Here is an 18,447-nt window from a genome sequence, read left to right on the forward strand (position 1 = left end):
AGACATTAAGAAGGACCTTTAAAAAGGAAAAGAAGAACCTGCAAGCAAAATATTCCAGATAGTGGGACCATCTTTTTGCACATGAACAACACTAACTTGTCTGAGTTGGCAAACACAGTTAGGAAAATCAGGTCTAATGCAAGATTCTCAAAGGCACATCAGTGAATTCTGAAGCTTTAACATGCAATTCCTAACCCTTACAAATTGGCTGATGTCAGTTAATGTTCAAGTTGAGGTACTGTCACTGACCACAGGGTGGGGAGGTTAACAACCATTCTTAATTCTGGCACTTACTCAGTGAGTAAAAACACAGAAATGCTGGAGGAACTCAGCTGGTCTCGCAGAATCCATAAGAGGTAAAGATATATTACCAATGGTTTATGCCTGAGTCCTTTTTCAAGGTGTAAGCATAAAGCAGGCAGGTGTCAGTGAGCACAACTGAAAGAGCTGACACACAAACACATGGTGCAGGCAATACAGTATCAAGCTTTGCCCCAATGTTTCTGCTTGTTAGCTTGCTCCATATCAATAGAAAACTGGTTGATAAATGGACGGCTGATGCAGTCAGCATGGCACAGTCTCACAAAATTAATTCCACAAAGCAACATAATGATTTGCCCAAAAGATTTTCCATTTGGCGTGTATGGTTCTTGTACCCAGGCTAAGTTGGATACACAGACTCCATGGAAATACATCTGTTACTTTAATTGAGCCAATGAGACCAAGAGGAAGACAAAAACCAGACAGAAAACTTTTGCCCACTCATCTCACCCATCCCTGGGCCCCTGGAAGCTTATTTATCCATCCTTGTTCTTTTCATTCATGGGGCGTATCCTACTTTTGTGGTTCAATGAAAAGAAATTGTCTGATGATGTGCACTAAAAATGCCTTAGGATGTGTTACCATGCTAGAAGATGTTTCTGCCATTCTTTTGGTAATAACGGCTATCTTATTTAAACTGCAAGATAATTCTATTCTTCATCTTGCAACATTAACTTGATGCAATGGGACTGACTCTTGGAGGCTGTGTAGCCAGCATGCTTTGCCAATGGACTGCAAATATTTGGCAGTTGTGGTCACCATTCCCAGTATGTAACACTGGCAAGCAAATAAACCCACCAGCAGTGTGAACTTAGAAAATTGGCTTTAATATTTGTGAATTCTTGCCTCTTCTTCCAAGTATGCTGACCTCATTGTATAGCATTGTTTTTCGTGTGCTGTTGAAAGAACTAGATTCTTGTAAATCATTTGGACAGCCATCTGCAGACAGCTGTATTTTCTTTAACAAGTGCACTGAATATGACAACTTACGTATTTACCCATGTATATAAGCATAGAGCTTCTGATAATTAAACACCTGGTCCAATTTAATTCCTACCAAGCTAGATATGCAGAAAGTAACTTCTCTTTAACTGTGGTGAGATCCAAACCCAATATTCAAACCCAAACTTGACATCTAACAGACATAAGTGTGTTAATTTTTCAACTGCTAAGAATATTATGCATGGTTCACTCACTTCACCCAAAGATCCCGACACATTTTAGCACATTTTTTAAGATATAGTGCCAATTTTTAAGGAGTTCCACAAAATGTAAGCTTAAAACATCTGCTACCACCCATCATTTGCAATATAACTTTATTTTGCAGGTGCACTATCCTTTTATACCCTCCAGCCTGTTCCAAAGCCACAAATATTTTCCTGTGAGGCATCTCTGCGAGTTAGAGTGGTAACTGTCTTAAGTAAGCGAAGACTAGACAGTGAGTTTCAAACAGGCTAATTGACAGTAGATGCTATCACAGTCAAAACTGGTCCTGGTCTCAACTAACATCCAAACACAGTCTATCTTGCACTGTCGGGAACATCAAGTTAAAATTAGCTTCCAAGAGTCAAAGACCTGCAACTAACTGTAGAGACCTACAGTCATGCATCATGGAAAAGGGCCTTCATCCCACTCGTCCATGCTGGCCAAGATGGCATTCTAGGCTAGTCCTATTTGCCTGCACGTCCTTCTCAACCTTTCCTTTCCTGCAAAAGTCTGCTGCTTTCTTTGTTGGGAATAATTAACACAAATGTCTGGGGTTATTAACGTTTTTAAATGCTCCACCTCTGCATTGACTTTAACAACTGGACCATGTGAAGCAAAATATGTTTTGTATTATTTTAAATTGCTTCATTTTACTGCAATCATAATTGTTGACCCAAGATTTATAACATAAATAAATGGAAACCGGTTGACAGAAAGTCTTCTGTAGCATTAAAGACAGAATTTGCTTCGATTGGATGAAAGACCAGGCCCAACCCTCCGACATATGCCAGAAAACCTCAGAAGAACTTTCAGCTACCTGCTTGTTGTATTCAGCAATTAGTCTCCTGGAGCTTTAAAGTGGATTGGTGGATCACAGGACACAATTTGTCAGGCAATGGAGGTGAATTTCATTGTGTGGAAACAGCAGCATTTCATTTGTCGTGCAGCACTTCCAATGACTCTAAACACCATCTGCAGCACTGGTTTTAAGCTGTCTGGGCCTCTTTGCACAATCTTGCCTTAAATTAAGTTGTAGGGGCTGAACAATTTGGTTTGTGAGATTATATTACAAAACCAGCAAATAGACAGACTGCAGAGAAGTGTGTGTGTGTGTGTGTGTGCAATCAGTGGGAAGAGGAACAGAGCAATGTTTTCAGGTTGAACGTCCTTCATCAGAAATGGGAAGGAGATAAAGAAACTTGTAAAGTTGCAGGGAGGATGGGAGAAGGTAATGCCTGTGAGGTGGTGAAACTGGGGTGACCATGGGGATAAGCTATAAACAAGGTGATCTGGCCAATAAGTGAAGGGGAACAATTAGAGGGTAAGAAACAGAGACAAAAAAAGAGCAAACAAAAGAATATAAGAGTTCCAAATTGCAGAGCAGGATGATGTCTGTCAGGAATGTAGGTGGGCACTATTTACAGACAGCAAAGTAATTGACTTTAAGTTAGTTTTTATAATGGCTTTAATAAGCCAATAATATTTTAAATAGTTTTTTGTTCCATGTCCATCACAGGGTGATTTTGTCACATGGCAAGTTTGCTGACACATATGTGATACTCTCTCCAATGATTTTATGGCAGTGAATTCAGAATAATGGCTTCTCAGAGATGAAAAAAATGGTGGGTCTTTTAGCTGCAACTGGCAAATGCCAAAAAGCCTAAATCAAGATCTTGGCAAAAAAAAATTATTTTGTGTGATGGTACTTGTTGGAATTCCAAAAGTCAACTCGCTGCTGCATTTGAAAACAATGCCTTTACTACTGGCATAACACAAGAGCATGTATTTCTAAAGACAGCTTTATGGACTACTTATTTCAGCTGGAACATCTGTCTCAGCATGAAATGACTGTCCACAAAATGCAGACATTACTTATCTCATCCTTTAGTTAGAATTTAGCCATTTAAGATCAGTTTGAACACAATGTAGTTGCTTCAAATTCTTGGAACAATGTTAATGGTGTAGTCAGCATGAGGCATATATCAACTTCGCAGGTTCTTTGTTCGACAGTCTCATATTAAAGATATGAATGCAATGACTTCTGATACTTTAGATTCACCAATGAACAGTGAAAAATTAATTTTCCATTAGGGATAATTTGATTTTGCAGAACCTAATTTCAAACCTTACCTTTTTGCATTAATAGTAAGTTATCACTTGCAGAAAGAAAACAAACAAATAAGCAGTTGATATCTAGGTAACTGCCCAAGTTCACTAAATTGACTAAGATTAGAAATGTGAGTGTTGTTTGAACATTTGAATTAGCAGCAAAAACAGACCACTTGACCCCCTAGGTCTGCTCAGCTTTTTAATGAGATCATAGCTGATCTGGTCATTCCATTCCTGCCTACCATCTTTCACCCTTATCCTGGTCAAGAATCTATCAAACTCAGAGATGTGGCCATGCTAATGAGCTCAGCAGAAGTGTTTTGTAAGAGCGCAGCACGAAAAGTATTAAAAGAGACAGTTTAAAAGCTCAAAAACCAGAATTTTATTGTCAAAAATGGATAAAACTAGTGTTAAATGTCTGAGGCAACCAAAAACAAAAACTGAAGCAGTAACAGCTCAGCCAGAAACACCGAGTGGAAGCCTGATGAGAAGTGACTCAGCAGGGGCCTTAGGACTGGCTGAAGCCAGCAGAGCTGGGTAATCACCCCAAGATCTAACCTCCATCCTGAACATGACAGAAACTTTATGCAGTCGTTCACGAGCGTGGAATCAGCAATGAGAGATGTATCAGAGAAAGTAACGGAAATCAAAGAAGTCGTGGAAGACGTAAACGAACGGATGACTTTTTCAGAGGCTGAGCTGGACGAAACAAAAGAAAGGCCAAAGGTTTTAGAAGAGAAAGCAAAAACATAGGACACAATCATAAGATTGATGGACAAGATTGATCAAATGGAAAATTTCAGCAGGCGTAACAACATAATCATTGGACTGAGAGAAGTTATAGCAGGAAAAGACGCAGTGAGTTTCTTTGCAACATGGATCCCACAAATGCTGGGACAAAACAAGTGCAAAACTGCAAATTGAAAGGGCTCACCAGACCCTCAGACCCAGAAGAACTGGCAAACAGCAACCCCCCCAACCAGTCCTGGTAAGACTTTTAAGTTACCAAGAGAGATGCAATCTTGAGAGCAACATATGAATATTCAAAAAATAATAATGGCCCATTAGTGGTGGACAATGCAAAAATAATGTCTTTCCAGGACTTCAGCCCTGCCTTGGTCAAACAAAGAAAGGAATTTGACGAGGTAAAGAGACAACTGTGATCTAAAAACTTTAAATATCCAATGATTTATCCAATGAATTATTTTCTGTGTGTCTCGCGACACTTTCAACTCTTGAGCCCCAAGGCAGCAAACTGGCGACAGCCTCTGGAACCTCGGTTTAGACTCACTGTTGCTTTGTGGTGGTATGCAACCCCAAGTGAATACTGATCCAACAGTTGTATTTTTGGAGTGGGTGTCTCCATTGTGTGTGTGTGCTAGTATGCCAGGTTACCAGAGCACTGAGAATGGTCCGAGCCAAATGTCATGTCCAATTGCCAAGAGGCGCACATCTTCAGGAGTCAATGGACGAATTTGCAGAACGGAGGTATCCAATGTATACTGGTGCCATCGACAGCACACGTATTCCCATCATTGACCTCTCCCCCCCCCCCCCCCCCCGAAGATACTCAAGCCTACTACAATTGGAAAGGGTGTAACTTGATTCTTCTTCAAGCTGTGTTGACCACAAATTCTCGGCTTAAGTGACAATCTTTTGTCATTATCAATTCATGTGGCGCAAATGTTAATATATGCGCCACAATGAAGAGTGTCTTTTGCTCTTCTAGCTTCACAGATGTGTATGGGGGTTGGCTTGGCCGCTTGAGTTTTAACTAACTCACCCATCTACAGAAAGGCTGAAGATCAAGGCGGGTACCTTTTCCCAGGTGAAGTAAGTTTCTATAACCCCACTATACAGTGAGGAATGTGCGGATCAGGCAATCTCTCTTGATTTTTTTCGTGTCACATGTAACCAAGCAGGATGCAATGACAATGAGATATATACTTGTTAAATTAAAGAATGCCTGACTGACTCTACTTCAAATGAGATTTTTGAACAAGTGCAAGGGTCAGGTTCTCTCATTTTATAAATGGTCACCAGAAAGCATTATTGAACTGATTGCTTGAGATGTCAGAGGGTGCTTAAAGTAGTTACATTTACATTTATCTACCCACAAAATTCCAAATTTGACAACAGTGTGGAAATCACTGTGTATCTAATCGGAGATCCAGCCTATCCCCTCAGGAACGGCCAATGAAACACTAACCAACCTTCATTTGATCAACCTCCATGGACCTCTAACCAACATTTGACCTTGTCAAGGATGGTGGTAGAAAATGCCTTTGGATGTCTCAAAAGTTGCTGGAGGTGCCTGGCCAAGAGACTCGATATTAGTACCAGTCGTGTATCAGATGTTGTTGTTGCCTGCTATGTTCTGCACAATATATGTGAAATTAAAACAGAGCACTTCATGCCTGAGGGGACCACTGAGCTACCCCATTTCCTTGAGCCTGACCAAGTTGCCTATCGAGGGAACAAGCACATGGACACCAGGCTATCCGTGAAGCAATTTTGACAATTCTGTAAATTGGTGAGCAACTTAAGGTAAAAATTAACAATTTTTATTAAAGGTCTAAATTAACAATTTTTATTGAAGGACTAAGGCACTTGTCCGAGAAATGTAGTGCAAAAGTAGAATGTAAACAACAATAACAATAAAGAGTGCAAATCGAATGTCAGCAAACTCTTTTCAACAGTGCAAAATAAGAATACGATGTAAGCATGTTCAGAAGCGATCACTCCAGTAGATGGAGGAAGGAGGAGGATGATGAAGGGGGAATCAAATGACTCATCTGCCTGGACAAGGTTGTGAATGTCCTTTGTAGGCGGGGGGCAGGAGTACGGTACTGGCCTGAGAGAGTTTGGTGGTACGGAGAGGGAGGAGGGTGATGCATTGTAGGGAAGGGCATGTGTGTAATCAGGTCCCGCAGAAGCAAGGCCTGATTTTTGATGTCACACTGTACGGTGCCAAACGATTTCAGGTGGTCCTATGCTGCCAACTCAGCCTCACGACCTTCTTCTCGCATCCTTGTGCTCCCTCTGCTTCTCTAGGCATTTGCGTCGTCGTCAGTGTCATTCTGCTCCATTGACTGCAGCACCTCTTTCGTTTCTTTTGAAAACTCCTGTGCCCTTGTCAACGTTTGCCTTTTCGGCTGCGACTGGCATCCTAGAAAGTAAAACATCACAAGCAACATTAGCTACATAAGTCCTTATGGGCAGACATGCTCTCACCAAACCAAATTAGATTGATTGTAATCACAAAGAAGAAATTATTTTTTTACCTGGAGAATCTCTGATCGGCGGATCTGTTTCCAATCTGGTGGCCTTAACAACTTCTGCAGTGATGTTGGAGGATGGAGATGGATCAGGGATGGCATCGGAAACTGCTGGCTCGTCCACTGTGCTCAGCAGAGAGACTGGAGTGGCAGGTTACCAGATAGACTGGCACAGGTCAAAATAGCACTAGTCCAGTTGGCCTCTGCCACTTCTACCATGGTGATCCATTACCTGATAGAATTTCTTGTGGAGGCTCAACAGCTTTGTTATCACCTAGGCTTTGGTCCTGGTGAACCCACACTCCATGAGCTGTGTAGACAGCCATTCATGTATTGAACCATCTTTCACTGTACTGGTCATCTGGGGTTTGATTTCCTCCTGAGCCCTGAAGGTCTGGAGCTCCCTGATTTTGGTGTCACCCCCAAAATGGCACACATGTATGAGACATTACGACATCACATTCACAATGTTTCGCCTCTGAGACTACCTCGCTTGAGGGATTAAAGATGGATGAAAAATGATCCCCCAAGCCGCCTCGGTAGCATTGAAAAGGCTTGTACTGGCAGTGTGAAAGTGTTTATTCTTTTCACATAAATTCTCACATGACCCTCAGAATTTTATAGGTTTCAATTCTGCCTCCTCTCTTCTAAACAAGGCTAATCTGGGTGTAATTGGGCTGTACAGGCTTGTGAGACGGAAGGGCCTGTTACCATGCTGTACCACTCAATTAAACAACATCCTGTCCTACCTTCCCTCAAGAGACATTCCAGGTATTAATGTAGCAAGTGTTCTCTGTGCAGTCTGAATTCTAGTGATGGAAAATGTATTCAGGGTTGGCACAGGAAGGTATTTTAAAGCCATTCTGGACTTGGGGATGAGCAAACATTCAGGCAACTAGGCTATTTTTAAAAAATTTAGACACAGCTCTGTAACAGGCCTTTCCGGCCCACAAATACCCCAAGTAACCTACAACTGAGAGGAAAATGGAGCACCCGGAGGAAACACACACAGACACGGGGAGAACATACAAACTCCTTACAGACAGCACTGGATTCGCATTTCAGTCCCAATCGCTGTTGCTGTTACAGTGTACCACCCACCGATGACAAGTGTTTCCAACTGGCTTGGTAACAGCAACTGAGCAAGAAGTAACTTTCACATGCACTATTAGTCTACCTTGACCTATTACTATATTTATATTTTTCAAACGTTATTTTCCTTGTCAGTTTCAGATATGGAGTGTGTGGGTTGGAGTTCTTGTTCTAATGTCAAGGTCAAACACTTGACAGGTGATCACTTTTACAAGACTCATCCGATTAGCTTTTTCTCACTGTCAAAACACAGCACTCAACTGCTGTCAAGAGCAATTTAAGCCCAAGCAAGGGCAATGAAACCAGGAAAGCTAACACAATCAAGTCTAAATAATAGTCACAGCTGGCTATTGAACATGGGGACACAGTATAAACAATCTACTGGTTGGGCTAAACAATATCAACCAGCAAACAAAAGTCTCTTTGCTTTAATAGGTTTAGCAGCCGTTCAGCTGATATGTATAAAAATAACCAATGAGCTTAATATAGTGCTTGCAGGAACTTCTGGTTTATAATCTATCAACATACTGAATTGACTGAAAATGAAAAAGCCACCAATATATAAATATTCAGTAAGATCCTGATCACAGTTCAAAAGTGGTCCTGTCAAACATTGGTACAGGTCTGATTACACTCAAGAGAAAAAAAAGGTCATCCAGTCTTGACCCCAATAATGCAAACTTCAAGGACTTCAATTGACTTAGGAACATCAGCTTTGTTCCTGCAGGATGGCTGAGCTGCCAAACTGGTTCTAAATATACACAGCTTAAGCCCATGATATATCTGACCTGTGGCACAGAACGGTTACAAAAGCCAATTACTCTGCATTTTCCATTGCAAACACATCTTTAAACAGATTTCTGTCCTTAGAATAGAGTTGATACAACCACTTTCTGGAACCTGCACCGTCCAAGTCAGATTTCAAATTTATTGTCAGAGTACCTGTACATGACGTCACATACAATCCTGAGATTCTTTTTCCTGCGGGCGAGGCAGAATTGCCACTTATGGGTAGTGCAAAAAAAAACTGTACATGTAAACAAATAAAGAAATGTATACAAATTGTGCACTACAGAGAGAAAAAAAAATTGCACAAGTTAGAGTCCTTAAATGAGTCCCTGATTGAGTTTGTCATTGTTGGAGGAGGGGTAGCGGCTGTTCCTGAACCTGGTGGTGCGAGCCTTGTGGCACCTATACCTCTTTACTGATGGTAGCAGTGAGAACAGAGAGTGTGCTGGGTGATGTGGATTCTTGATGATTGCTGCAGTTCTCCTGTGGATGTTCTTAATGGTGGAGAGGGTTTTGCCTGTGATGTCCCGGGCTGTGTCCACTAATTTTTTCAGGGCTTTACACTCAGGAGTATTGGTGTTCCCATACCAGACTCTGATGCAGCCGATTAGCACACTTCCCACTGCACATCTGTAGAAATTTGCCAGGGTTTCTGGTGTCATACGAAACATCCGCAAACTCCTGAGGAAGTAGAGGCGCTGACGTGTTTTCTTCATGATGCCATTGGTGAGTCGGGTCCAGGAAAGATTCTCCGAGATAGTGACTCCCAAGGACTTAAATTTCCTCACCCTCTCCACTTCTGATCCCCCAATGATCACTGGATCATACACATCTGGTTTTCCCTTCCTGAAGTCAACAAACAGCTCCTTGAGTGTGAGGTTGTTGTTGTTTTCAATCTCCCTCCTGTATGCTGATTCCCTGATGACGATATAAGAACATAAAAAGAAGCTGGCGTAGGGGTCATGGGCCTTTTCACTCAGTATCCAAAACTTATAACTATTCTTGTCTTGAGTACAATCATTGATCAAGTATCGGCAGTATCTGGGGCTAAGTACTCTATAAATTCATACCCACAGGAGCAAAAGCATTTCTCTTCCACTCGATCCAAAATGTATGGAGAGTTTTGGAGTGGGCAGCAAATTATCTGGAAGGGAGTAACAGAAAAAAGGGATAACACTCAATTCCAACTCTTGTATCAATGTAGTAACAGCACTGACAGTGCAGTAAATGGTACCGGGGACACAGGTCTCAGTTCCGGGGACACAGGTTCAACACTGAATGCTGTTGGGAGTTTACACATTTCCTCTGCCCTTGTGGACATCCTCCTGGTGTTCTAGTTCCCTCCCACAACCCAGAGTTGAGCTGGTTGGTTAATTGGCTGCTGTAAAGTATTCCTTTTGATAGGTTAATAGCAAAATGAATCAAAGGGATGTTGATCTGAGAGATAGAATGACTTACAGGTGTACAGGGGAAGCACAGAGGGAATAGGATAGCTCAACCAGGAGTCAACAAGGACTTGATGGGCTGAATGCATTCCTCTGTGTCATTTACATTGTGGCAAAACAGGTAAAAAAATAAATAATTAATAAGACAGTAAAACCCCTGGTATCCGGCACCTATGGGGATTGGTAGATGCCAGATAAGTGTATTTTCCGGTTGTTTTAGATTGTGTGGCTGCATGATTGGTGAACTTTCAAACTTTTGTATATTTTACCTATTTATTTTCCACAATTTTTTGGCTGATTGCTTGATTGCCGGTGCTTGAATTCTGGATAGCAGGGGATATAATGTATATTGTAAGCTATCCAAGCTATTCAATACAAATCTGAATAACCCTGATGGATATACATACTCTGTGATTTGGAATACATATCAGCAAGCTTAAAAGTACTTACAGTCTTAAAAGACAGTATTTTGGAAGGATTTAAATGTTGCCCAGAATCACCCTTTTATTACACTACAAAAAATTGCAAAGCCTAAAATTAAATATGTTGGTCCATGATGGATCTATCAGAAATGTATGAAGACTGAGATCAGGTACTAAAATTCTTCATCGAATTTATCAGCTAGAATCAAGGGTTATGAAATACAAAAGATTTGAGATCATGAGCTCTCTATCAGTTCATGAACAGGACTCCATTAACAGTTGCTTGTCTGGATCTTAATGTGTTGCCAAACAAACACTGCAATTGGCTCAAGGTAAACACATCAGCAATTTAACCCATCAATTCCTATGTAGCAAACCACTTCCACTCATTTCCCACACACACAACAAAGTGCTTTTAACATGGCTGCTTCCCAGTGATCCAGCACGTCTCATGGGAGTCCTTAATCAGTTGTACATGAACCACATATTTCTGTTTTTCCCAGATGCTTCCCATTGGCATGTTGTGTGATCTACACACATCAATTCTATTTCACTTTAGCATGTTATACATTGCTCTTGTTTTGTACGAGGTCCAACTTAATTAATTGATATGAAAGGAAGGAAAAGACACAGAGAACCCTTGGCAATTTGATTTATAATTTTTAATAACTAAAAAGTTGTATAAAAAAAGGAATGACTTTGGAACTAGCAGGAATCCACAAGAAGCAGTTAAAGGTGGTGTGACCACATGCTATTTTTACATGCATATGTATTGTTTTTCAATACTGAGTCCCTCATTTTGAGCCAAATTACAGCAATTGGCAAAAAATAACCTGAGTTAACAGAAAGATCAAATGCTTTAATTATAAACATTAGCTCTCTGTGACTGGCAACTGTGAACAACCAGTTATCTAGTAATATGAACAGCCTCTGGTTAAAGTCACGGAACTGCATTATAAAACACTGGCAATTGGGGGTAGCATAGTTAACATAGTGGTTCGTGCATCTGGGTTAGAATCTGGTGTGTCTGTAAGGAGTTTGTACGTTATCCCCGTGTCTGCGTGGGTTTCCTCCCACGATGTAATTCAGATGTAATTGAATTAATTAATTCAAGGATTTTTTTTTAGAAAACACAGAAGGCTTTTATTGTAAATCACTTTGGTTGCTGAGATCAGGTTCAGGTTAAAAAAGTGGATTTGTTTATAAGAAATACAAATCAACTCAGAATTAAGATCAAAGTGTAGTGGCTGTGTAGCAGGCTGAGCGTGGTAATGCAAACCGCCACCGTCAGTACACGGACTGACCTAAGGCTTGTACTACGTTGTAAATAAAACAAAATTCATAATAGAAAATCCATACTGAAACTTTAAATAAGATGTAAATTGTGAATGGCTGATTATAAACTGAAGTTAGTATATTTGGCTTCAGAGAACTTGATTAAACTGAAATCTAAAACAATCCAGATAAAAGTAAGACATTAATGAACGACAAGGCCAATGTAAGATTGCGCCCCATAACTCTGGAATGATTCAATGTTGTTCCACTTTCACTCAAGTATTTTGTCTTCTTTAACAAAATTGGATGAATTCATTTAACTCAGATGTATTGGATTAGTCGGTAAATAACCTTTAGAGTTTTCTGACTGACTGGTCAAAAAGGATCTGGAGGTTGCAGAGATCTACTGTCAACCAGGACAGGCAGCCTGTTGAGTGACTATGTCAAACAATAGATTGATTTTATTGATGACACCAGTTAACAAAATAAGGGAATCTGTACAGCTCCCAAGCCCATAACAAAGACAAATAATTTACCAAAACTTAGGAGATTAATTATAGGTACTTTCTTGTGTTTATATGAAAGTTAAATTCTATTTAATCATTAATACAAACTAAAATTACTTTCCTCAAAAGATTTGGTTTCACCAATGTACAAAAATTGAAGATAACAGAGCAAACAATCAACTAATTGTTTCCAGTATTTCAATGGACTTGCACCTCCTAAAAATGCATTTATAATGTGTGACATGGTATTGTTGCTGAAGGATGGAGAAAACTCTGCCGCTTGTACAGTTAATGTCAGAAGAATGGGTATCATTTAGCACGAAATTATTTCAGCTAAATACATATGCATTTGATAAACAATTCACTTTTTTTATGTATCATGATATTTGTGTATGTTTTAAGTTAAATTACTGAAAGTCTGATATAAATCACGAAGATACAGTGTATTACTTTGAACTACAAAAGGAGATAAAATAAAGCTAAAGGGATGTTTTGGAGAGCAGGTAGAAGTCTTGGTGTGAATCATTTCACACTCTTCCAAATCATTGCTATTTTGTTTTCATTAGGCAAATACAGTTGTGGTAATTGACTCCACCATCCCATTCCCAAAGATCTTCAAAGGTTTGTTAATTAATTCCTTATTTCTTCCAATGTTTGCTTGAATAACAATAGATCAATATTTTGCTTGGGTGCAACGCTGAATGTGAAGACATCATTCTGCAGTATTTTCTATAAGGTCTTACTTAATTTGACTCGCTATGTAATGTTGGCAGGTGGAGTTATGAAATGATTTCAATAGAAATTAATTAATTCAAGGATTTTTTTTAGGAAACACAGAAGGCTTTTACTGTAAATCACTTTGGTTGCTGAGATCAGGTTCAGGTTAAAAAAGTGGATTTGTTTATAAGAAATACAAATCAACTCAGAATTAAGATCAAAGTGTAGTGGCTGTGTAGCGCACTGAGCGGGCGCTTAGCCCGGTAATGCAAACCGCCACCGTCAGTGCACGGACTGACCTAAGGGCTGGCATGCTAGCAGTACTGAGTGCCAAGGGATGGCATGTTGATCAGCTGGGTTCCCTGCCGAAAGGCGCGGAATGTTAACAAGTCCTGTGGACCAGCAGCTGTCTCTTAAAAAGATCCCACCTTGTCCCGTGGAGCCCGGGACAGGCATGGAATAAAAGCTGCTTGTAAACCTTCAATAAATGAGTGTTGAGTTGACTACTCTGGCATATGTTTGTATTTCTTTAGTAGCTCTACCGTAGTAGCCGCTACAATTGGTGACCCCGACTGTAAGATTCAATTGAAACTTGAATCTCCAGTCATAATGGATGAGGCTTCAGCAGCAGCGGAAGCCGCTGCCACAGTGGCAATTGATGCAGTTGGACTTCATTTGCCTCCCTTCTGGGCACATCAGCCTCGGGTTTGGCTTATTCAGGCTGAAACCCAGTTTCGTCTTTGGGGTATAACGGCAGAAGACACAAAGTTCTGGCATGTCGTAAGTGCGTTGGACGCTGCTACTGCATCTTGAGTGAGCAAATTTATTGCCAATCCTCCGGCGGAGAACCAGGACACCAGGTTCTGCCAGTTTCTTCTGGATGCATTGGAATTGACAAGGCATGAGCGCGGCATACGGCATTGGAACATGGAAGGCCTGGGTGACAGGAATCCATTCATTGCCTGCTTTTTGAAACCTATTCCTATCAAAACTGCCAGCTCGCGTCGCCATACCCACTGCTAACAGGGATTTCTACCGTCCCCATGACATAGCGCGGGAGGCTGACAGGCTCTCTCGTACTTCTACACAACAGTCTGCTCAAATACAGCCTGTCTTGGCAGCAGATACATCTCCTGCATCCTACAAGTCTCCTGTATCTACAGTCCAATCAAAGAAGGAGGAACGTGCTGACGTACGTCGATAGGTGTGTTTTTACCATTGCCGTTGGGGGGGAGGGGGGGGGGGTGAAATGCCCATAAATGTGTCCAGCCATGTACCTATTACAAGAAAAAGGCGGGAAATGAAAGAACCGTCTGCCAGTAGTGGCCTTGGCAGCCACCACAAATACGGGTTTATTGTATATTCAAGACGACGCAGGTAAGCGCAAGTTTCTTGTAGACACGGGTGCTGAGCTTAGTTTACTCCCGCCGAACTATTTTGAAAGGACGCATAAACAACAACACCTGGCTCTTCGAGTGGCAAATGGAACTACCATTCCCAGCTTCGGCACGAGACGGATCTCAATTGGAATTCCATTGGAATTGCGTCTTAGCTTCTGTTGCTCAACTTATTTTGGGTGTGGACTTTTTAACGTTCCCATGACTTATTGGTAGATGTGAAACGGAGGAAATTGGTTCATGCCACCACCATACCCACTGGCATGTATCAAAGGGAGAGTTTCCCAGCTTGGGGTGCATACGCTGCCTATGCTGCTCTGCTCAACGCATATCCCCCTATTCTCACTCCTAATTACAATGCCTTGAAGACAGCCCATGGTGTGTCTCATTACATAGACACTTCAGGCCCACCGATTCATGCCAGGGCTTGTCGTCTTGCGCCTGATAAATTGCTGCAGGCAAAGACAGAGTTTAAGGCAACGGAAGAGCTGGGTATCATCCGACGCTCCAACAGTCCTTGGGCATTACCATTGCGCATGGTATCCAAGAAGACAGATGGATGGATACCCTGCGGCCTTTACCGTAGGCTTAATGATGTCGCTACACCTGACCAGTACCCAATTCCTCATATACAGGATTTCACTGCCCATCTACATCATTGCCGCATATTCTCCAAGGTTGATCTGGTAAAGGGATATCATCAGATACTGATTCATGATGATGACATTCCCAAAATGGCAATTATTACCCAGTTTGGACTTTTTGAATTTCTTAGAATGCCATTTGGATTAACGAACGCCGCGCAAACTTTCCAGCGGCTTATGGACGTTCTAGGCAGGGATTTGGACTTGGCATACATTTACTTGGACGACATCCTTGTAGCAAGTCGAAATGAGCAAGATCACCGCTTGCATTTGCGCCACCTTTTCCAATGGCTCCAAGACTTTGGTCTAACAATCAACCCTGACAAATGTCAATTTGGCAGATCAACCATGGAGTTCTTAGGGCACAAAAGCTCGAAAGCTCAGGAATGCTTGTATTTGAGGTCACGTGGCCTTATCTTGGAATACCTTTGCTTGCACAAAGAAACTAAAATTCAAAGTGCAGAATAAAGATCTACTGAGGAACAAGTCTCAGAAATGGTGAATGTATGTAGCTGAAATGATCAAGAACAAGATTGTGTCTCAGGCTGAAAGATAAAGGTTTCCCTTCTTACAATATTTATATCTGGTGTTGGTCACTGATAAATGACCCTCTCATTGAGCAAGGGGAGCTAACTGACTTGTCTTGGTTAAAGCCACCCTGACAGCCATGGCACAAAAGTGTGCTGAATATGCCAGTCTAGATTAATCATTACTTGAGTAATATGCCATTGTTAATGCCAGAAGTGTGAAGAACTTGAGAGGAAACACCTTTAATGACAGCAAGTATTGAACACATGGTGCTACTTTTTGAATAAGATAACATCATGTTCCACAGTACTTTTGATTTTTTTTCTGATTCAGATATATAACAAATAAAATGACTTGATATGAAAACAAACAAACTGTTCAAGATAGATGTCTTAAAGAAAGTTTACTGAGATATCAAAGACCGAATAATTTCTCAGGTTCTTCTACCCTCCCACCTGTATTGATCTATTACTTCTTACCTGATAATCTGTGTTCCTCCTCCCTCCCTCCTCTCCCCCCCCACTCCACTTTTTTTAACCTGTTTCTTCCCCCCCCCCCCCCCCCCCCCCACCAGATCAGATTCCTGATGAAGAGATCAGGCCTGAAACATTGGTTACCTTTTCCTCCCTCGGGATGCTGTGTGTGACCTGTAATTCCTCCAGTACTTATGTGTATTGCCCTCGACCCCAGTATCTGCAGATTTCCTTGATTAATACCAAATTGCTGATTTCCCCATACCCTGATACAAGTTGCAGTGAACAGGGAGAAATTGTTTCCACCGATGGACAAATCATTAAGCAACCAAAGAAATAGACCAATGAAGAGGAAATTAGGTAGATTTTCTTTTAAAGGAAGAAAATAATAGGATGTTTTCGAAGCAGAGAGGTACAAGGGAATGGAATAAATACTTGAAACAGAAGACAATGAAAATACACAAGAACATAGGAAGGAAATATTAACAGGATAAGCCATCAATTTGAAAAATTAAAATTGGCAAAGATGTGCAACAAAAAAAATGGCCCTAGCTGTAATTTCTTTGATTCTCCAGCAATTGCCAGTGATTTCTGTGTGGATGAGTAAGGCAGGTAAGCTGATCCAACTATGGAATTGGAAAGCAGAGAGAACAGGAGCTGAAGTAGTCGAAGCAAGAGAAAAGAGCCAGTTCCAATATATGAGAAATCACAGTGATTTAGCAAACCTGAAGTCCACTGAGTCAGCAAAAATAACTAGCCCAAGCTTAGTCAGAGGTTCAATTAATTCAGTCACGAGAAGACGATGAGCTCATTCAGTTTCGAGATCAACATCTGGTTTCTATTTGGGATCCTCCCTGGTGGTCTAGCTGAGGATTCACTGCCTGTATAAACGTGTATTCAAATCTTTGGGGCACAAGGAGGATGTGAGGAAGCCTTTTTATAGGCAGGAAATAGAAATGAACTGGAAGTCAATGTTGTAAGATGATGTAAAAACGAATCATTAACTGCTATCAAGAGGGAACAAGATAGACACATCAATGAAAATAATTTGGAGGGCTGTGGAGAAAGACCAGGAACAGGACTGGCAAAAGGACCAGGCAGAAAATTAATTTGGCACAGATGATGGGCCAAAGAGCCTGTTTTTGTGCTGTAGTGTTCTATGGTTGTTTGCTTAGAAGGACATAGTAAAGTCTCACTGAGCCATTCACCTTCTCCAGGGCTGTAACAGTTCATTTTTTTATTGTTATATTTGATAAATAGTGTTTGAAGGAGGCAAGATTACACCATCCACAAGACATAGGGGCAGAAGTATCGGTAGTCCATTCAGCTCATCGAGTCCACTCTGTCACTGCATCCTGAGCTGATCCATTCGCCCACTCAGCCCCACTGCCTGACCTTCTCCCCATAATCTTTGATACACTGATTCTTCAGGCACCTATCAATCTCTGCCTTAAATACACTGAATGCCCTTGGCAGCTAATTCCAGAGGTTCCTCCGCGTCGCCATATGTGCCATCTAAAGTGGGGCCATGGAATGAAATCGTGAAATATTTTTTATGTAATTGGTAGGAGAGAAGTATGGAAGAAACCAACTAAACTTGACTGCTTCACAAGGAAGGGGGGGGGGCTATAAACTTTTAGCAGAGTCCTAAGGGGTCCATAGGTAAAAGAAAAAGGTTGAAAATTAGTTCTCTTGTTCTTTTGTAGAATTGCAAAAGAGATTTGATATAAGTGGTTATTCTATATTTGTGTATTATCAGTTAAGATCTTTTGTAAAACAGGTATGCGGTCATCAAATGAATTTACTGTCTGAAACTGATTTTGAGAAATATGTGCTCTCATTTCCAAAAAAGGGTTATATATCAGGTTTGTATCGTATTTTGTTGGAAAGTGAAAGTAAAATAGATTGGGATAAAGATAAAATGAAATGGGAAAAAGATTTAAGTTTAACAATAACTGAAGAAGATTGGTCTGAAATCTGCCGTAATAGTGTTTGAAAATTGATTAATGCTAGATTGGCGATGATTAATTATAGTTTTATACATCAATTATATTTAACACCCGAAAAATTAAAAAAATTTGGTTTTAGTAAGTCAGATCTTTGTTTTCGTTGTGATCAGGTTTCTGGTACTTTTTTACATGCTGCTTGGTTGTGTGATCGGTTACAACAATTTTGGAAAGGTATTCAATCTGTATTTAATAATCTATATGATCTTCATATTGTATTTGACCCTGATATATTTTTA

The 18,447-nt window shown here is 40.8% G+C and overlaps 1 protein-coding gene across 6 annotated transcripts in view; it reads right to left on the reverse strand.

Moving 5' to 3' along the window:
- The window catches only part of raraa (retinoic acid receptor, alpha a), a 657,787-nt gene that overhangs the window by 83,528 nt on the left and 555,812 nt on the right, over window positions 1-18,447 (reverse strand). The gene's annotated exons all lie outside the window — the stretch shown is intronic.

The sequence above is a fragment of the Narcine bancroftii genome, chromosome 12 (genome assembly GCF_036971445.1).
Source record: "Narcine bancroftii isolate sNarBan1 chromosome 12, sNarBan1.hap1, whole genome shotgun sequence".
NCBI classification, from domain to species: Eukaryota; Metazoa; Chordata; class Chondrichthyes; order Torpediniformes; family Narcinidae; genus Narcine; species Narcine bancroftii.